General features: G+C 39.6%; 1 protein-coding gene across 2 annotated transcripts in view; it reads left to right on the top strand.

Moving 5' to 3' along the window:
* The window catches only part of klf8 (Kruppel like factor 8), a 74,462-nt gene that overhangs the window by 7,141 nt on the left and 49,186 nt on the right, over positions 1-18,135 (top strand). The gene's annotated exons all lie outside the window — the stretch shown is intronic.

The raw sequence follows: 18,135 nt of genomic DNA, 5'->3' as shown, positions 1-18,135 counted from the left end.
AGGTATGAAGACACGGGGTGAGGAATGGACTGGGTGCATTAGGGCAGCCACAAGGGTCATGGCTGCCGCGTGGTGTTGTGCTCAGGTCATTCAGTCAGCTGAATCACTGAGAATTAATGGGAGGCAGGAAGTCTGGAGAGCAGGAGGGAGGTAAATGTCAGATCTGTGCTTTTCATTTGTCTGCATCCACTGTAGAGCCAAACAGAGCTGCAAAGACATGCAATTTTTCATAGATTCTTCAAGACCAAGTACCAAGTCTTAACATTTTAAATACATTTAAAATGACAATTACCGCCTCGTGGTCATGTGCTTGCGAGGACCAGTCAAGTTACACTTACAGTTTACATTAAGATAAGATAAGATAAGATAAGATAAGATAAGATAATCCTTTATCAGTCCCACAGTGGGCAAATTTACAGCGTTACAGCAGCTATGGGGTACAGGATAAGTGGCAAAAGAAGGATATAATAGTAAAAAAAATGCAAATGCAAAATGCAATACAAAATATTGAATAAGGTGCCAAGTATAATAAGAAAACAAGGTGCAAAAATAGTAACATAAGTTACAAGGTGCATAAGTTACTAGGTTAATGTCTGTCCAGACTCATGTGCAGCCATGGCAGTAGGCACTGTTTCGTATATGGATGTTGAGGCAACAAAATTCTAAAACATTGATGCTTCTCACACATCTTCCCCCCGGCAGCACAGAAGATCTCTACAATCCCCACAGATTCAAGGTGGGCACTCAAAATTAGTATCACCAACAGTGTTTCTGCAAAACATTACGGTGTCACAGGGAAGTTTACCTAATATCAAATGTAATCACTTTGTCGTTTTATACTTTTTGACAGTTGTGTAAAATGTTGTCATAATTACTACATGGATTGTGGAGTTATTGTGAGGTCACAGTGACCTTTGACTCTTTTAGGGATGCACAATAATTTTGGCACACCATCAATATCGGCAGACATTGGCTCTAAAATGAAATATTGGAATCTGCCAACATGCTGATTTCTGCTGATATTTCAAACATTTTTCTTTTAATTGACAAAGTGAACAAGTACAAAACAACAACCCGAAGTTGAAATGTTTTAAATATTTTGCACAATGAGTGAATATTAAATACAAGGAAAAGCACTATATTTTATGTCTCTGTCTGCTGGTGTGTGCCCAAGTGGATGTTTGTGCCAAATTTTAGGAAATTCGTCCATCTTAAGAGACATTCTTGTGATATTATGTCCACCAGAATGCAGACAACCTGAATACATAACGCCTCCGGCAACAGCATAATAATCTAAGGATGATACAGCATGAAAAAGTCTCTTTAAGCATGCCAATGCCCCTGTACTCAAAACCAGCTCCATAAAGACATGGTTTCCCAGTTTGGTGTGGAAGAACTTGACTGGCACAGAGCCCTGACCTCAACCCCATCCAACACCTGCAGGATGAAGTGGACTGTGAGCCAGACCTTATCACCCAACATCTATGCTGCATCTCACTAATGCTCTTGTGTCTGAATGGGAGCAAATCCTTGCAGGCAGGTTCCAAAGTCTTGAGGAAATCCTGAAACCAGAGGAGCGGAGGTTGTTACAGCAGCAGATTAATGCCCGTGTGGGTGTAATATTTGGGTGTCCACACACTTTTGTTCCCTTTTAGTGTAGACAGGAAAAGAAGGGACTTCTGCAGTGTTAGTGACTGGTCGGATTTTGCTAAAATGTGGGGGGATTATGCATCTTGATACTGATTGTTCTGCACGTTGTCTGCATTATTCAGGTGAGACAACATGGTAACTTGTTGCTACTTTGCTGCACAGACTTGACAGACTTTGCAGAAGGGGGAAGCAGAGTTGTTGTTGGTGTCACGGTGTCTTTTTTTTTTTTCTGTTTGCTGGGCGGCCTTGCTCAGGCTGGCCTGCCCCAGGGCTTTAGTGCTATTTATAGAGACACAGCACCGTTTATATGGTGAAGGCAGAGCAGAGCGGAGCTGGCTGATTCTCGTGTCACAATACCAAAATTCAAACCTGGACACCAAGTCCAATTTCCAAACATCTGAAGCTCACCTTACCACATATATCACAGTGAGTGAGCATCAAGCAGCGTGTATCCATGCTCACACAGTGTTGAGCCGCCGAGCTGTAGATTTGACCTTGGTTCCTCTATAAAGAGTCTAATTTTCTTTGCCACCTTTTGAAAGACGATTCAGACCTGGACTGAAGTGTGTTTGCAGTAATGTGCAAAAGAAAATGTGTCATCCTGTCATCAGTGTGTACACTGAATGCAGTGGAAGTGATGGAGAACCACAAATAAATCACAGTGAGCATCATGGAGATTTGTTTTGGATTCCACAGAATATTAATGGAGGTATCTCAAGTCTTTTTGAAGTTAGATTATGAGATAAATGCTCAGGGCTGAAGTATTTCACTATTTGTCAGATCTGTAAACAAAATAGTTCCGTGTTCGACTCCTGGCACTGGTTTTATTAACCAGTTTTGGTGGAAATGGGATCCACTTCAAGTCGTGATGGACTGTTTGACTTAGTTACAAGATGCACTGCTGCGGTACACGGAAAAGAGGCAGACTGCAGCTCTGTCTATTAAAGGCCTCCTCCTACTTATTTTTCACTACTACAGTTGATCATTTACACCATCTTGTGTGTGGAATTAAGGCGATTTCTGCATCTAAAACACTTTATATGTAAAAATCTTTCTTAAGTGGGAAGGTATAAACTCCACACAAAACACACTTCATGTTTTTATTCATTACAGCTGGAAATATTGATACTTTTAAAGGTAAACTAAAAACCTTTTATCTTAAAATAAAATCTTTTTAGTCTGGCTTTTATGTAGTGTCTCTCTATTAAAATGTTATGGTTTATACTTATTCTTTTTTTTTAAGATCCATTTTTGCTTATTTCATATGTTATTGTTTTTGTTTCTTTAATCAATCTGTAAAGCACTTTTAATTGCATTCAGTTTTTTTGAAAGGTGCCATATAAACAACATATGATTGATTGATTACAATCACAAAAACAAAAAGAAAGCTGGAACAATTAAGGAACAATTAATGGATAAACAAAGGCCATTGATATGCATATAATACATATACTGTATATATTATCAATTAATCTGTCATTTACTAGTTTTTGATTATTTATTAACACGATAAAATGTAAAAATAATAGTGTAAATAGTGAAAATAGCACATCTGAAATCCCTTTTGAAGTCCTGCCCCTGCTTACAGGGATAATATAACCATGTCATCGTAAAAAGTTGTCAGCAACCAACTTATCTGTCTTTTCCCAAATCTCTTTAATACCGAAGATTGTGACAATATCCAGCCACATCTTAACATTTTCAAACTCAGGTTTTTCTTTTCAACATAGACGCATAGCACATAACATAAAATATAACTAGAAAGGGAAAAGCCAACCAAAGCCATGCCAGGTGTCATGCTTGCTCATTTTTAAAAGACAAGACTATGGAAAGGTTAATTTTCCACAGTGGCATCTTCAAATCGCAATTTTTTATGGTTCATAACACAAAGATATTGCAATTATATAAACAGTAGGTGATTTTAGGGGGCTGAGTGGGGATGCTTTCCTACTTGGTTGCAAAATCAGCAAAATGGATTCCCCTTGTTACCCTGCTGTCCCTCTCCATTCCCTTCAAGGTCACTAACAGGCGGGTCACAATCCGGTTGGGACCCAGATGCCGTCCTCTCTGGATCCAGCCTTATAACCAGTAAATCATTGAGAATCATTTAATTTCTACTAGTGTTTCTCTTTTAACCCATTAAAACTTGGTTGGACATCAGTTTTCTGCCTCTCACAAGCTTTGTAACCCTTTGACACCTGAGAAAATTGTTTTGATTTCTTTCAAAAACATGGGGTAAAAAGGCAATGACCAAATTGGAAAGAAATTGCCCACAACTTGAAGAAACAAAATCACCTTTAACTAAAGAAATTAAGAAAAGGTGATGAAGAAAATGACCTCACAATAAGTTTTAAAAAATGGGGAGAATTATAAAAAAATTATCAAAAAAAACCTAGGGAAAAATGTCCAAAAAACTGTATTACTAATCATTCTGACTATATAAGTAAAGATATGTTACAGAAAAAATGTTTCTTCATAATTTTCAGCATTTTCTTTCTTGTCATTTTCTTGTTTATTTAATTTACATTTTTTGGTATTTTTTTGGAACAATATTTTTATTATTATTTTTATTTTTTGCTTTTTTGGGCCATGCCTTCTCTCAATACTGGTGCAGCATTTCTTGCCTTTACAGCCCTGGCTTAACAGCCGAGGAAACTCACAGACCAGTAACATGCATTGTAAATCATCTCATGTGATGTTACTCATCCATTAATCAGTGCATTCTCATAAGCATTGCAACTGGAGTCAGTGAGTGAGATACCCACACGGGAGAGACGAGAGACAAAAGTCAGAGAAGTAAGTGAGGCAGAGAAAAGTAATTTAACATGCCATGCTCTAAAAAGAGAAAAGTAGATTTTGAAAACAGAACGTTTAATCAAGTATTGACAGAATCTTATCTTGATTCTTCAAAACCAGCACAGTTTTCTAAATTGACTTCTAGATATAAAACTGAAAAGTACCTGGAGAACCTCAAGTTTTCACATTCAAAAAGCTGAAAATTGCAGCAAATGTTTGCAAATTTTCAGCTTGACAAATCACAAAATAGTTGGCATTTTGCTGTTAATTTATTAATCTACTAATAGTTAAACCCAGACCTACTTGGACCGTTGAAAAAGTCTGAGATGGTGGAGGAGGTCTGGTAAGACACGACAAAACTGAACATGTGGCAAAGCTCAAGCAGCCAGCTTGTGCACACTGTTGCAGTGGAAGCTCTTTTCAGTTTTGCCCATGAAAACACCCTAAATTTGATTTGGTTTGGAATTTACTGCCACTTTAACCTGAATTTATGGCCGGCTTGGCGGGATATAAAATGGTAAACAGACATGTAATTGGCAGCTGTTTATGAATAATACACACCCAGACGGTCTGTGTTTTTTTTTCCTTCCGTCTGTCAATCACCAACAAGAAAGAGAAAGCAGAATGTTGGTGGAAATATCGAGACGGAGAAGAGAGTGAGAAAAGGTGGCGATAGAGTTGGAAAAAAAACTCTTGTTTACACACACATCCAAACACACTGAGTTCCTTGGAACAGCTTGGCCGGCCCAGTAGCCATCTGTGTTGACTATACATTGAAGTGACAGTTTAACTCTGTCTGTCTGAATGTGCTAATCTGTCATCCTCGGATGTTTTGGGAGGATTCTGGCAACGTTTTTAGTTCTACAGTTTTCCTTCTGTTTATTCCAAACAAACTAGAAACCTGAAACACATCATTTATGGGTTTTCAGAGCCACCAGATGAGGAGTGTTTCAGGGTTCGGAATAAGAATTTATAATATTTTTCTTCACATAAAATGTTGAGTATACAGCAAAATGAAATTGGAAAAACGAAAGCTGAAAGAAAAAAGAAAGCTGAATTTGGGAGCTGAGCTTGTAAAATGAATATACGTGAATGTATGTTGTTCAAAAAATATTTAAAGTATGTGTTTGATGTTAAGAGCTGCACATAAAATCTGATTAAATCAATCAATTCCACAAAATATATCATGTGTTATCTCTGATTGAAAACTTAAACTATGAAAATGCCACAGGAAGTACATTTTTTCAATTTCAGTTGTTAGTTATGCAGCAAAACTAGATTTCTTTCCACGTTGTCGCCCTCAAATCGCATAAACTTAACCACACAGGATGCATACATTAACACACTATTAATTAAAAAGTAATGATATTTTAATTAGCCTAAAGGCGAGCAGGAGGACAGAAAGCAAATGTACTGGATCATTAAACATGAGGTCATATGTGGAGCTCACACACACTTTAGAAGAGACTCATTTGTGTTTTGGTCTGTGTGATTAAGATCGGAGTGAGTCAGTGTTTTTCTGACTGTCTAATAAAAAGTTAAAAGGCTTCATCTGGGTTTTGGAAAGTCTTGTTGGTTTCTTTGCCCTTGTTTTCATCCCTCTCCTCCTCTATTTTCTGTTAAGTCATAGTGTCTCTGGATGTTTTTGCTCCATCTCAGATTCATCACTGTTGGATCTTCATGGGGTGAGAGTTTAGATTGGATTGATTTGCTATTTCATTCATTCACCAGTTTTCGGAACATTTTATTGACTTGTTGTCTGTCATTTACTGACTGCCTTGTTTAGCCGTGTGATTAGCAGACTTGTAACATTGATGTCAGTTGGCTCACTGGCTTGTTTACTGGTACAGTGTGTCACTGGGTTTACTGGCTGACTGGGTGTGAAAGTGCATTTTTAACACACACATTCCATGCATGACATGGGATAAGGCCCACACATGCAACATGTGTTTGACCAGACTGTTGGCCGCAGTATCTACCTGTGACTAAAAGTGCGGAGCTCACATGAGACCCGCAGTCCACGACTGTCATTGCATCTTCACAGTGAAGATTTATCACTGTGAATTTCTTTCTGTTTTTAGTGGCTGACGTTTTGAGAGTTCTGACCCCAATAAAAGGGAGGTTTGTGCTGCACACAATACTGAAACATTAGTGAAAAAACAAAATCATGAAAACATTAGCAAATCTTATTTACACTTCTCAATGAGTTGTAATAATTTTGGGGATCCCTTTAATTTTTGATTTTTTTCACCACCATGGCAAAATGTTAAGTTTATTTATGACCTAATACATGCAAAACTAATGATCGTCCAAACAGCCTCAGATGGACTTTGTGTTAAGTGCAAATTAAACTGGTAGCATGCTGAAACACTGTACTAAGATCTCAAACATATATCCTTTTCCACCAAAATTAGTGTGCACATAGGTTTTTAAACCTGTAAACCTGCTAAAAATAGGCCATAGACTCCTTTCCCGTTGCCAGTAGACCAGAGCTGTGTACACTGCAGCAGATAAGTATGCCTTTCTGTGTGTATGTTTTTTTTTTTTGTGTGCCGTATTCAAGGTCACATACAGGTCAGAAAACAGATAAGCAGGAGATGAGGATGGGAGGTGTGCTCATATGTTTCAAGCAGGAAGAAATTCCTTGCAACATGTCACAGGAGTTTCGGGACTCACATCACCTCGTTTCTGTGGTTGCAATCCACTGCTAAAATTAAAAATGTCCCCAAATTTGAGATTGGCCGCACTATGCCGCAGAATCAAACAGCAGCTGCGGTAACTTTCTGTAGACATTTCAAGGCAGCTCGCTGCAGTCCGCACTTTGCCGCTACTTGGTGTGTTTTTGGCATTAGTCAGCGCCACAATTATACTCCATTGTATTCAGGTGGAAGAAAAAAAAGAGGTCACAATTTAAGCTATGGATAAATAAAAATGTGACTATGGTAACAGAAAAAGAAATATGAGACAAGAGGCAAGACATCGGTCAAAAGAAAACTAGTGGGTGAGCAAGAGAAGGTAGGCTTAAATTGAAACGTTTCTGTATGTAATTCTTTTAGCCCAATTTAGTGGTTTCTCTGTATGTAACAACAATTTAAAAGCTTTTGGACTGGTGTGTTTGTGTATGTAAATGGTATTAAATGATTGGGGAGGCAGATTGCCACCAGCTGCTCCACTACTATCTGACAGAAATGTTTATCATATGTTGGCTAGCTGATTTGTAGGGTGGTGGCCTGTTTCAGGACTTTTCATGGAGCCTGTTTGTGGCGTTGACGCCCAGAGTCTTGTGGATGAAACAATACCAGCTCTAACAGTAGGAACAGAGTTTATCTGAAGGTCATGAAGCTGCTGGGAGTTTGTCATGTGAGCTGCTGCTTCAGAAAGTACAGCTTTGTTAGGACTGGGGTTTATAATAGCTCATGTCTCTGCTCTTTCTGTGTCCTGTCCGTGTTCTCTGGCATTTCTTCTTCAGTTTCCCCTTCAGCAGTCCTCTGTTTGCCCTCCATTCACAGTGTGAGATAAATACAGATTTCAGTCATGTGTTGATAATGAGTTTCTCTGCCACACCAAATACAGTATGTGCAAGCTATCCAGCCCTGTTCATGAGCTCTGAGCCAAGCATGTCTGTGAATTATCCTTTTTGGAGGTGTTTTACTCACAGTACATTTGCAAAATGATGTCCGCCACTGTGCCCAAAATATTTTAGTCAATTCTTGCTTTTGAGCTGCCTATTTTTCTGTCTTGCAAAGATATTGGCAGCTTCTGTTGGAAGCTTGCAGTTTTAGCGTCAGTGCTAACTCTGCCCATTGAACCACAGTAAGAAAAGAAACCTCAAACCAGTGTGTGGACGTGCTTACAAGCTTTGTAGATCCCTCAGAGCAGGATTGTGTGTAGAGTGTGAATTTCACTGTGGTAGTTTGAAAACATGCAAAGTTTCCGACAGTTCTTCCAAAGAAGCTTGACGAGTAATTGTGTGTGTACAGACAAAAACACACCCACACATCCTGAATCTAAAGATTATTTCAGCATAACTTTCACAACATTCTGTGGATCTGGGCTTTTGTATGGGTGTGTGTGTGTGTGTAAGTGAGTGTATTTACACATTTCTGTTTTTAACTTAAAAGAAATGATAGCGAGATTCTGTAGAGCCACCACCCCAAATAAAGCACAGATGAGTTGATTTAGCATTTGAAAACGTTTAAGGGGATGCTGAAGAACTGGGACCATAAGCAGGAGTATGTGCAAAAACAAAGTGGCCTTTATTAACTAAAAGTCTACTCGAACAAAGGCACAAATGAAACTGAGGAAATTCAATAGAACCAAATTAAATTGAAGCAACAATCAAAAAACAAAGCAAATAAACAAAAAAACACAGCCTTTTTCCTTTTTACCTTTTCCCCCCTTTCTCGAGAGAATGGCATTTCCCCTTCTTTTAGCCTCACCTAACTGGAACCTACCACCTGCCCAGGTAAGTATGGGGAGAGCTAAACACAGCAAGCATCCAGGCACACACAATAATTCACTTATCATAAAGAAGAAGATAGATAAATTACTGCTGACATCAAAATGATCTTTCTGGGCACTAATACACACTAATGAGTGCATTGCATTTGATAGAATGTAATTTACTGCAGAGATATCTTACCTATCCTCCTGCATCTTAGCAGAGCCCAGCCCTCCCTGCTCAGAGCACATAATGAGGCACACCTGTTTGCACTATCTCTGATTGAGCAGCTGTGCAGCTGATCTGCCTCAACATCTCAGGCACAAACACACACACATGCACACGCAAACACACACAACAGGGTGAACTCTCCCGTAGATCATACTCCTGTAAACCCATAAAATAAATAACCGAGCATGAGTCCTTTATACACCTTGATTTATAAGGTGTCAAATATACAGAAACATTAGTCTGAAAGTAATAGTTAAGCAGATTCAGAACACACTGTTACTACCCAGAAAAGGCAACTTTTCCAAAAGTGTGTGTGTGTATTAAAAACTGAAGTATGATGATCTCTAGTGTTCTTCAATTTATGGTTAAAGTAGCATGTTTGTGGTTAATATTTTGAAACAGTCGAGTTTATACATTTAAAAAACAGTGAAAACAGTCATCAGCAATCTCTGTTTATGAAAATTGGATATTTTGTTCACTCATCCATCCACCTCCCACATCCTCCCTATGGACTTTTTTACTGCTTTACGACAAATGTCACTTGATGCGTAAATTTGGGCAGTGATGTAATGCAATGAAGTAATAATATGACAGATTTGTAATTTACTTGAGGTTTTTTTTTATTTTTATTTCTGTCAGCTTTTACTTTTATTTCACTATTTTTCCCATGAGCACCTTAGTTACATACTACAAAATAGGGAAGGAAATAAGGGGGGGATATAAAATTACTTTTGATACCTAAGTACAGCAATATCAGATACTTTAAGAGGTTTTCTCAAGTAATATTCAAATAAGTGACTTCAGCTCCAAAGTAATTTTCTGATAAGATATCTGTACTTTCACTCAAGTATGACTTTTAGGTACTTCATCCACCACTGATTTTGGGGCTCTTCCTGCAGCAATCATGCTATTGCTTTTCTTTTTTTCCCTATTTTTTTTCTTTAATGTGGTTTTTCGGTCTGAGCGCCTCCTAGAATTACTTTAATTACCTGAAGCTAATTGCTCCAGATGTTGCGACATGTTGTAAACTACAACTGTTCACATGCAAACCCTGAGCTGAATTGCTATGCAGCTTCGTCAACTAATAACGCAAAACTTTTAGTATTTTCAGGCACCTGCTGGCTGACTTTTAATTCTGAGCATCTTCTTTGATGTTGATTGTGGTGCTTTGAGTTTTTGGACCACAACCTTGAAAAGCTGAATAGATTTAGAGCACGGAACTGTATGTCTGAAATTTGGAGATTCATGTATACGAGAGAAATTGTAACTTAGCAAGGCAGAATTAAATGGTTTGTTCTCTTGATCTCAAAAGAAACAGGAGAGGAGAAGCTGTGGTACTAGATGTTCAAATGAGAGGAAGTGTGTGTGCATGTGTGTGTGTATGCGTGTGTGAGTGTTCATTATTGTAGGGTTGAGTGTGTAAGTGACTGTGAGCTTCTGGTGAGAATGTGTGACTGTGAATTATGTGAATGAGTGTGTGTGGTGGGAGGATGGAGAGGGGTGGGGCCTGTCAGGCGTGTGTGTGTATATATGTGTTTGTGTGTGTGTGTGCGCATGTGTGTTCTTATACACACACACATTCTTCACTGTGGGCTCCAGTGAATGTTTGCCGCATGCCAGTGTTGAAGTGTGTGTGTGTGTGTGTGTGTGTGTGTGTGTGTGTGTGTGTGTGTGTGTGTGTGTGTGTGTGTGTGCGAGAGGATATTGGCCGTGTCACCTCAGATTAGGCCCTGATGCGGTGGCGGCGGTGGTGGAGAGTGACCCCCTACCAACCACGCCACAGTCATTAACGGGGGGAAAGAATCCCGTTGCCATGGCAACCGCGGCCGCGCTGCCAAAACGGCCACAATGAAAAGAAAAGGGGATGTGGGAGGGAGGTTTGGGGAGGGGGGGGGGCAGTGAAGGAGGAAGAAGAGGAGAAGGAGAAGGAGGAAGGTGATGAAGGGGGGTTGGGTGGTGGCTGAGGTGGAGGGGTGTGTCTGAAATCATGTGTGTACTGTGACAGATAAAGGTAATGGGAATAAAGAGAGATATAGTGATGATGATAGGAGAGAGTGAGGTGATCAGATAATTAGGTCAGAGTTTCAAGGATGAATACACACACACACACACACACACACACACACACAGACACACATGTCTTGATGTTTTGGTATTTGTGTTTGTTTTCACATTAGTGAAGCCACTGCTACTTTTGAACTGAAAGCGGAAACAGCTAATGATCATCACATGACCACAGCATGTGTCTGTCCACATTAAACACAGGATAATGGTGACATTTTTTCAAGGCGACTTGATAAATGTGAGCTCCTGTTTATTGTTTTTCAACAGTTGTATCTAAATACATGTTACTTTATCAGAAAATATTTGAGTGATTTGGCTCTTGTGTTGAGATTCTGGGTTAACCTGGTTAACCCAGAAACATGGTTTGATTTCTTTCAAAAACAGCTTAACAAGACATGGTCCAAAAATTAGCAAAAAAATTAAAATAAACAGGGGCAAAAGGAAAGAAGTAACCACCTTAATATTGTCACTGGCCTGCCTTCTGCTTTCTGCCGTTTACCAGCCCTTGACATGTTTATGACATTGAACGCAACAGACCTATTAACCCAGAATACTGGTATCTGTATTGGACCAACGCTACTTCTTAGCGTGTTTTCCCACTTTGAAAACAACCTGCATATAAGTGAAAATTGTGGTGTAAGATGGGTATTCCTGTGTGCTCGGGTTTTCACGTGGTACTCGAACTGTGATGTTTGCTGAATGTTGCTTCTCGTATCTTATCGTGTTGCCTCTCACTGTCAGAGGAAGCCAAAACCAGACATAACATAAAAAAGAAACTAGTGGTATCATATCTCACTCTTGTGTTGAGTAAAGGGGTCGTATTGCCCTTTGATGCAGATGAAACAACTATTGGTTTCTTTTTGAAAACGTCTGCTCAGTCTGCCCGACAGCAGCAAAGTAAACCCTGCAAACGTGTGTGTCTGCACACACTCACTCATGTTTGAGGTCAGCTCTGGCCTACAGGCGCTTTGAATTCAGTGTGAGCTTTAGAGAAGTGCTCTTACCACAACTTTGCGGTTTGGGCACGTGTGTGTGTGTGTGTGTGTGTGTTAGTGCATGTACTTGTATGTTGGGGTAATATGTATTTAACTTAGAGCACTGTACACTAACTTTGTCTAGTGTGTGTGTGTGTGTGTGTGTGTGTTTGTGCGGATAAGAGGGTGTGTAGGGAAGTAGCGGCCGGCTTTGCGTCAACAGGGTGTGGTGTGATAACAGCCAGGCAGCTTCTTGCTCTCTTTTTCTAGGTCTCTCGCTCTCTCTTACTCTCTCGCTTTCTGCCAGCCAGATGGAGACACACCCAGTTCTTCTCTGCACTTCTCTGCATATACACAGTCTGTGTGTTGTTGTTTTTTGACCAACATTTTAAGGAATCGTAAAACACTGGCATGTCTTCGGGACCTACATAGAGGTAGGCAAAAATAATGTAAACACACAATAGGAGAGCTCCGAAGTAACTAAATTGCAGTTTGAAACACTCCACAGACACGACAGAGATTGGTCATATCTGGCTGGTTGCCAACAAGCAGCATCTGTCGGCCATAAAAGAGCCAATCAGCAGCAACATGAGTCAACTAACAGAGCCCCAGAAAAGGCCAAATAACCCAAGCTAAAACAGCAAAAGCAAAACATCCAGTGTGTCAACATGGAAACATTCTGGAAAATCACGGTAACATCTGGCAAACAACGACAAACTGCATCAACAAAGAGCAGCAGTGGTCACAAGTAGAAACTAAACAACAGGGACATGTATTACTAAACATTTATCACAGGTCGAAGTGACCATGTGTAATATACAAAAGGGCCAACGTGCAACGTGCAATAAGGAATATACAAAGCCCCTCTTGTTTTGGCTTTTCTACACATTTACTTCAGGGTCTGCACACTCAGCAGAAAAAGTTCTGATAAACAGACAGTGTGCTACCAAACAGCACACAGACTAGTTAACTAGTTAACAACTACCTGTTAGCAAAGTGGAGCATTTATCAGCTAAAATCACAAGATATTTCCCTCAGGAGCTGGAGGAGACCAAATCTGAGCCAAAAGGAGAGTGAATATTTGGCATGGATTCATCAGGTGGACACAAACATAACTCCAACTTAATGCTAACTCGTAACATTTTTGGTTTCATGTTAGCCAAAACAATTTTAAGTGATGTTGTCTCAGGTTTGCAGCTTTTATATATTTTTTTTCTAGCCAGAAATGACAAAAAGTAAACTTAATATGAGTATCACTTTTCATACTTAAAGTATAGCTCCCATTGCTTGAAAGAAAATAATTAAAAAAAATAGTTTGCAAACATCATAATTATTATAATGGAAAAAAATCAGGCAATAAATGCAACAAATTCATTTTTTTAAAAGCATCATATAGTCAATTTTAAAGAATAGAAAAAAATGCAGTAAATTAAACAGTTAATAAAAAGACCAGTACGACAAAGACATAATGTATGGTATATAAAGTGATAAAAAACAAAGTTAAGTGCAAGGCAACCTTAGAGGTCCGTAAATTGAATATGATATTCATAATTACGTAAATTCATAATTACCTAAATAGGAATCGTTGTGCTTTTGTTATCCTAGACAGAGCGGTGTATTACTTAATATGGAGTGGGTCCTATTCCACAGAGTCCGCCATGTTTTTTCTACAGTAGCCCAGAAGAAACAAACCAAACACTGACTTTAGAGAGGGCCTTTTGCATTGGGTTCCCATAGTGCTCCTACATGCTTGGCACACGGGAGAAGTCTCAGTTGGTTGAAATCTGCAACTTTACTACTAGATGCCACTAAATTCTACATTTTAGAACTTATATTGATGCATATGTGGAGCAGTGTTTGCAATAGTACCGTTTTCATGTGATTCATGGTAAAAATAAAGCTGACAGTGAACCAGTGTTACAGGATTCCTCAGTGAGTCCGACCTCGTCTCGGTCAGATTCTCCACAGTAGAGAAAATTCCCTGCAGCGTTTTTCCTCGTGGACGTCAAAGAAATGACATGAAAGTTATGGTGCAGGAAAGTCGGCTCTGTGGATGCAGCCGGGCTACGTCGCTCTCAGATGCTTATCATAATGGTTTGTTTGGGTGGCTGCAGCTAAGGAGCAGTTTATTAATGTCAACATGGGAAGGGCTGGATTTATAAAGCTAGTGGTAGTATAATATCATATAATACAGTATTACTGACAGTCTTAGTACAAGTACAAGTGCTCAGGTGTACAGTTGTACATTAAAGTTTAGGACCTCAATACCTTTTGACTGCTGACTATTGTCAGTCAAATACCCAAAGTGGCACAGAATGCTTTGTCATGTTATGTATCTTTTTCAGTCTAATATTGCTTGATTTAAACATTTTTTAGCAAAATTTCTTTGTAAGGCGACATTAAATGTTGATGAATTTGGCTTATTTTGTTAAATCAAAAGATGTAGCAAAAGGTGTGAAAGTGCTATTAGTCTTGAAACTCGCTTCAAGAAGGATACCAGAAATGATGTACTCCTCGAAATGAAAAAGCTCATAGAAACTGATACCAATGTTTCTGTGGTAGCACAGCTTTGAATATATGTTTTCTTTCTAAAAAATATTGTGCCTATTTTGCATTGACAAATGGACTCGACAACACCTAAGCACAGAATGTGCAAGTGAGGAAAAACACAGGCAAGGAGAACCGTCAATATGTTGTTGTAGTGATGACAAAGAGAACAAAAACAGGAAAGTGCTAAAAGCATTTGCATTCAAGGGGCCACGCAAAATGAAAAGGACGAGAAAGAAAACGAAATTAACACAAAATGTTTGTGTGTGTTTGAGCAGAATGACTCATCACAATGTTCCTCAGCCTGTGTTTGTTTTTGGCAGCACGAATGAAAGAAATTCAATGTTTCTTCACAGCACTTACATTTACACACAAGGCCAAACTTCCCTCCATCAAACTTCTCTCCATCTCACTACTCCAACTTTTCATCACCTTTTCTCTGTCTGTGTCACTCTCTCTGCGTGTATTTTTTCATGTCCTCTGCAGACGGATATTGTGCAACAGTCGTGACATTTGACCTTTGACCCTCTGACTGGTTGGTCATTGTTGACTTGTCCCTCCTGTTGTTGTCCGAGCCTGACAGGCAGCCGTCAGCTGTTGTTTTGACTTTCTTTGCGCTTCGATCCAACTCAGAGGTTAGATAACGTGTGTGTTTATGCGTGTGTGTGTGTGTGTGTGAGGGAGATTGAGAGGATCATGCCAGTTGCCATCCTTAAATTTCAGGAAATTTGTGAAACATTTGTGACGTGGATGGTGCAGGACAGGGCTTTGTGTTGTCCTGAAAAACCCTTCACACAGCAGTTCTGGTGTTTTCATCATTTCAATTAAGTAGAAAGACAACACGCTACTCTGTAGATTTAGAAATATAAAAAAACAGTTTTTCAACACCTTTTTTAATAATATGAAAAAAATGCTAAAAGAAAAGCTGTTCTGGACAAATTAAATGTTGGAGGGTTTTAATTTCAGTGTAAATGATGATGCTCATCTTTATTATAGGTCAATTATATCAATTATTTAATATTTATTCAATTATTTGATTATCAATTATAAGTTATATCAGATGTCATGTTATTGTGTATATTCATACTTGACTTTGTAGTGTTTTTATTGTAATTTCTTCTTCCACTTACTGTACGTTTACTATGAAATACTCAATTCTGTTTTTGGAAAGGCAAGCATCAACCACTCTGCTGTTATCGCTCTATGTAAGAGTTGTATGCCTCCACCTACTGTAAAGGTGTGATACTTTTGTTTAACAAAAACAAAACAAAAAATGTTTAAGTGTTTGTTTTTCTGATAAGTTTGGTTTTTCTGAGTTATTTAATTCTACAAAAAGGGGATTTTCCGGCATGACTGACAGCTGTGTGTGCCCATCTGTGTGCTCGTGTTTAGTGGGAATGTTGCCGCTTGTCGGATGGGTGTTTTGGCAGAAACTTCTCCACTGTGGCGATCGCTACTGCGCTGAGTCTAGCTCCGAATGACGGCAGCGGAGCAAGGTGGCAGCGACCGTATCCTTAATATTTAGGCTTCATATACTTCACTAAGAGGGGATGTGTAGTCCACCTACAGTATACATACAATCTATGGTTTGTATTCATGTTCAAACGGTTACAATCAGGATGCCACATCGGCCCTTTTGCGATGAAAAGTAATGATTAGTTGCAGCCCCACTTCTGTCGTCTCTGCTCTTGTTAACTGTAACTCCTCATCTTGCCACGATGACAGTTTTATCAAGATCACTGAGTGTCCATGGTGACCGGGGCTCACAGACACTCAGCACGTCTTGCCTTTCAATGTATGTGTGTGTGTGTGTGTATGGAGGGGTGGGGGACTGAAAGAGTCCACATCTCTGGTTTCTCCCCCAGCCCTGTGTAAGGGCCAGGCTCCTCTTTTAGGAGGAGCCTGGCCCTTTAAGAGGCGGTGGTCTCTCCTCAGCTTAAGGAGGGGTGGAGGGAGTGAAACTGTCAGGGAGTGGTCGGGTGAAGAGGAGATAAGTTTGTCTTCTCTGTCACAGTGCAAAGATGTGTTCTCTCTGTGTTTACTGTATCTGATGATGTAATGTTACAACATGGAAAATGACATTGGGCAGTAAAGAGTTGTGAGAGGTTTATAAGAAACAACAAAACAAGACTCGGAAAAAAATGCTTAAAAATGTATAGTAATTCTGTTACATAATTTTAAATATGTTGTTATGATAATTATAGTTTTTTTTACAATGCATTTTTCCCTCGCTTTAAAAATAATATTCTGAATGTACTTATTTCTTGCCATTTGTTGAACATTTCTTTCAGAGTTACTCATTGCCTTTTCCCCCTTGATAAAAAAATTGCACCAATTTGCTTAGAGTTCAAAGGTTTAAATTCTTGTGAAAAGCATCTGAAAGCAGCAAAACAAGTGATGTCGCCCCAGGTTTCAGTGGGTTAAAGAAGGAGGGGGAGGAAGAAGACTTCTAAGGTCACAGTTGTGTGAGACGGGGAGATTTTGTTTTTCATTTTTTACACAGACATGACTTTGGTTTTTAGTTTTCTCTGCAACGGTCACTGCTATTTCATCTAGATCTGTTTTCTCTTTACCTCCCCTCTCCTCCCAGCTCCTTTTTAACTCTGTTTTCTTACTCGATGCTGTCGTTCTCTCCTCTCCCACAGTCAGGGACAATATAGAGATGGCACTGCTTGGTACATCAAGCCTCGGGCAACAGCAACATGGCGGCCAGTTGCATGCAACAGTCACACAAGAGATAAATTTAAGACTGAGAATGAATGAATGCAAAAGCAGCCTCTGATATTTCTCAATATTTTCATGTTAAACAATAGATTTTTGGTGGCATGGACCTTTAGCACTCCAAACATTCAGCTGCCCATGTCATCTCTGGGACTTATTAGCCAAGCCCTACCCTTACACACGCGCACGCGCGCACACACGCACACACACACACACACACACACACACACAGCAATAGAGTATAAGGGAGGTCATGAGGTGGAAAAAAATGAGAGAGGGGAGTGTGTGTATTCGTGCATGTGTAAATTTGTCTGTAAAGGAAGTGCAGGCCAAAAGCTTCTGACCCTAATCGCTCTCACACCATATGTATTCATACACACACACACACACACACGCTGACATTGACTTCTGCTTCATTTTGCTTCGAAGCCTCCTTCTCTAACAGGGGGTCCTCTTGCTTCTCGGGCTGAGGCTGTAAGGGGAGGGGCGTGTGTGTGTTTTTGTGACTGATATGGACTCCAGTTACAGGAGTTGTGCAATGTTTGGACCCTCAAGTGGAAACCAATGGGAACTGACCTCCCTGCCCTCTCCCAACGTATCTGCTCCACCCTCTCTCCTCTTCTCTCTTGGCCCTGTATTTCATTACCAGCCGAGGCAGGGCTGATGTTGTTTTCACCTTGTGAATCTGTGTGTGTGTGTCATCATGGCAAA

The sequence above is a fragment of the Plectropomus leopardus genome, chromosome 15 (assembly GCF_026936395.1).
Source record: "Plectropomus leopardus strain MGB_pleo_1.0 chromosome 15, ASM2693639v1, whole genome shotgun sequence".
Classification (NCBI taxonomy): domain Eukaryota; kingdom Metazoa; phylum Chordata; class Actinopteri; order Perciformes; family Serranidae; genus Plectropomus; species Plectropomus leopardus.
This window is presented reverse-complemented; position numbering and strand designations above follow the sequence as displayed.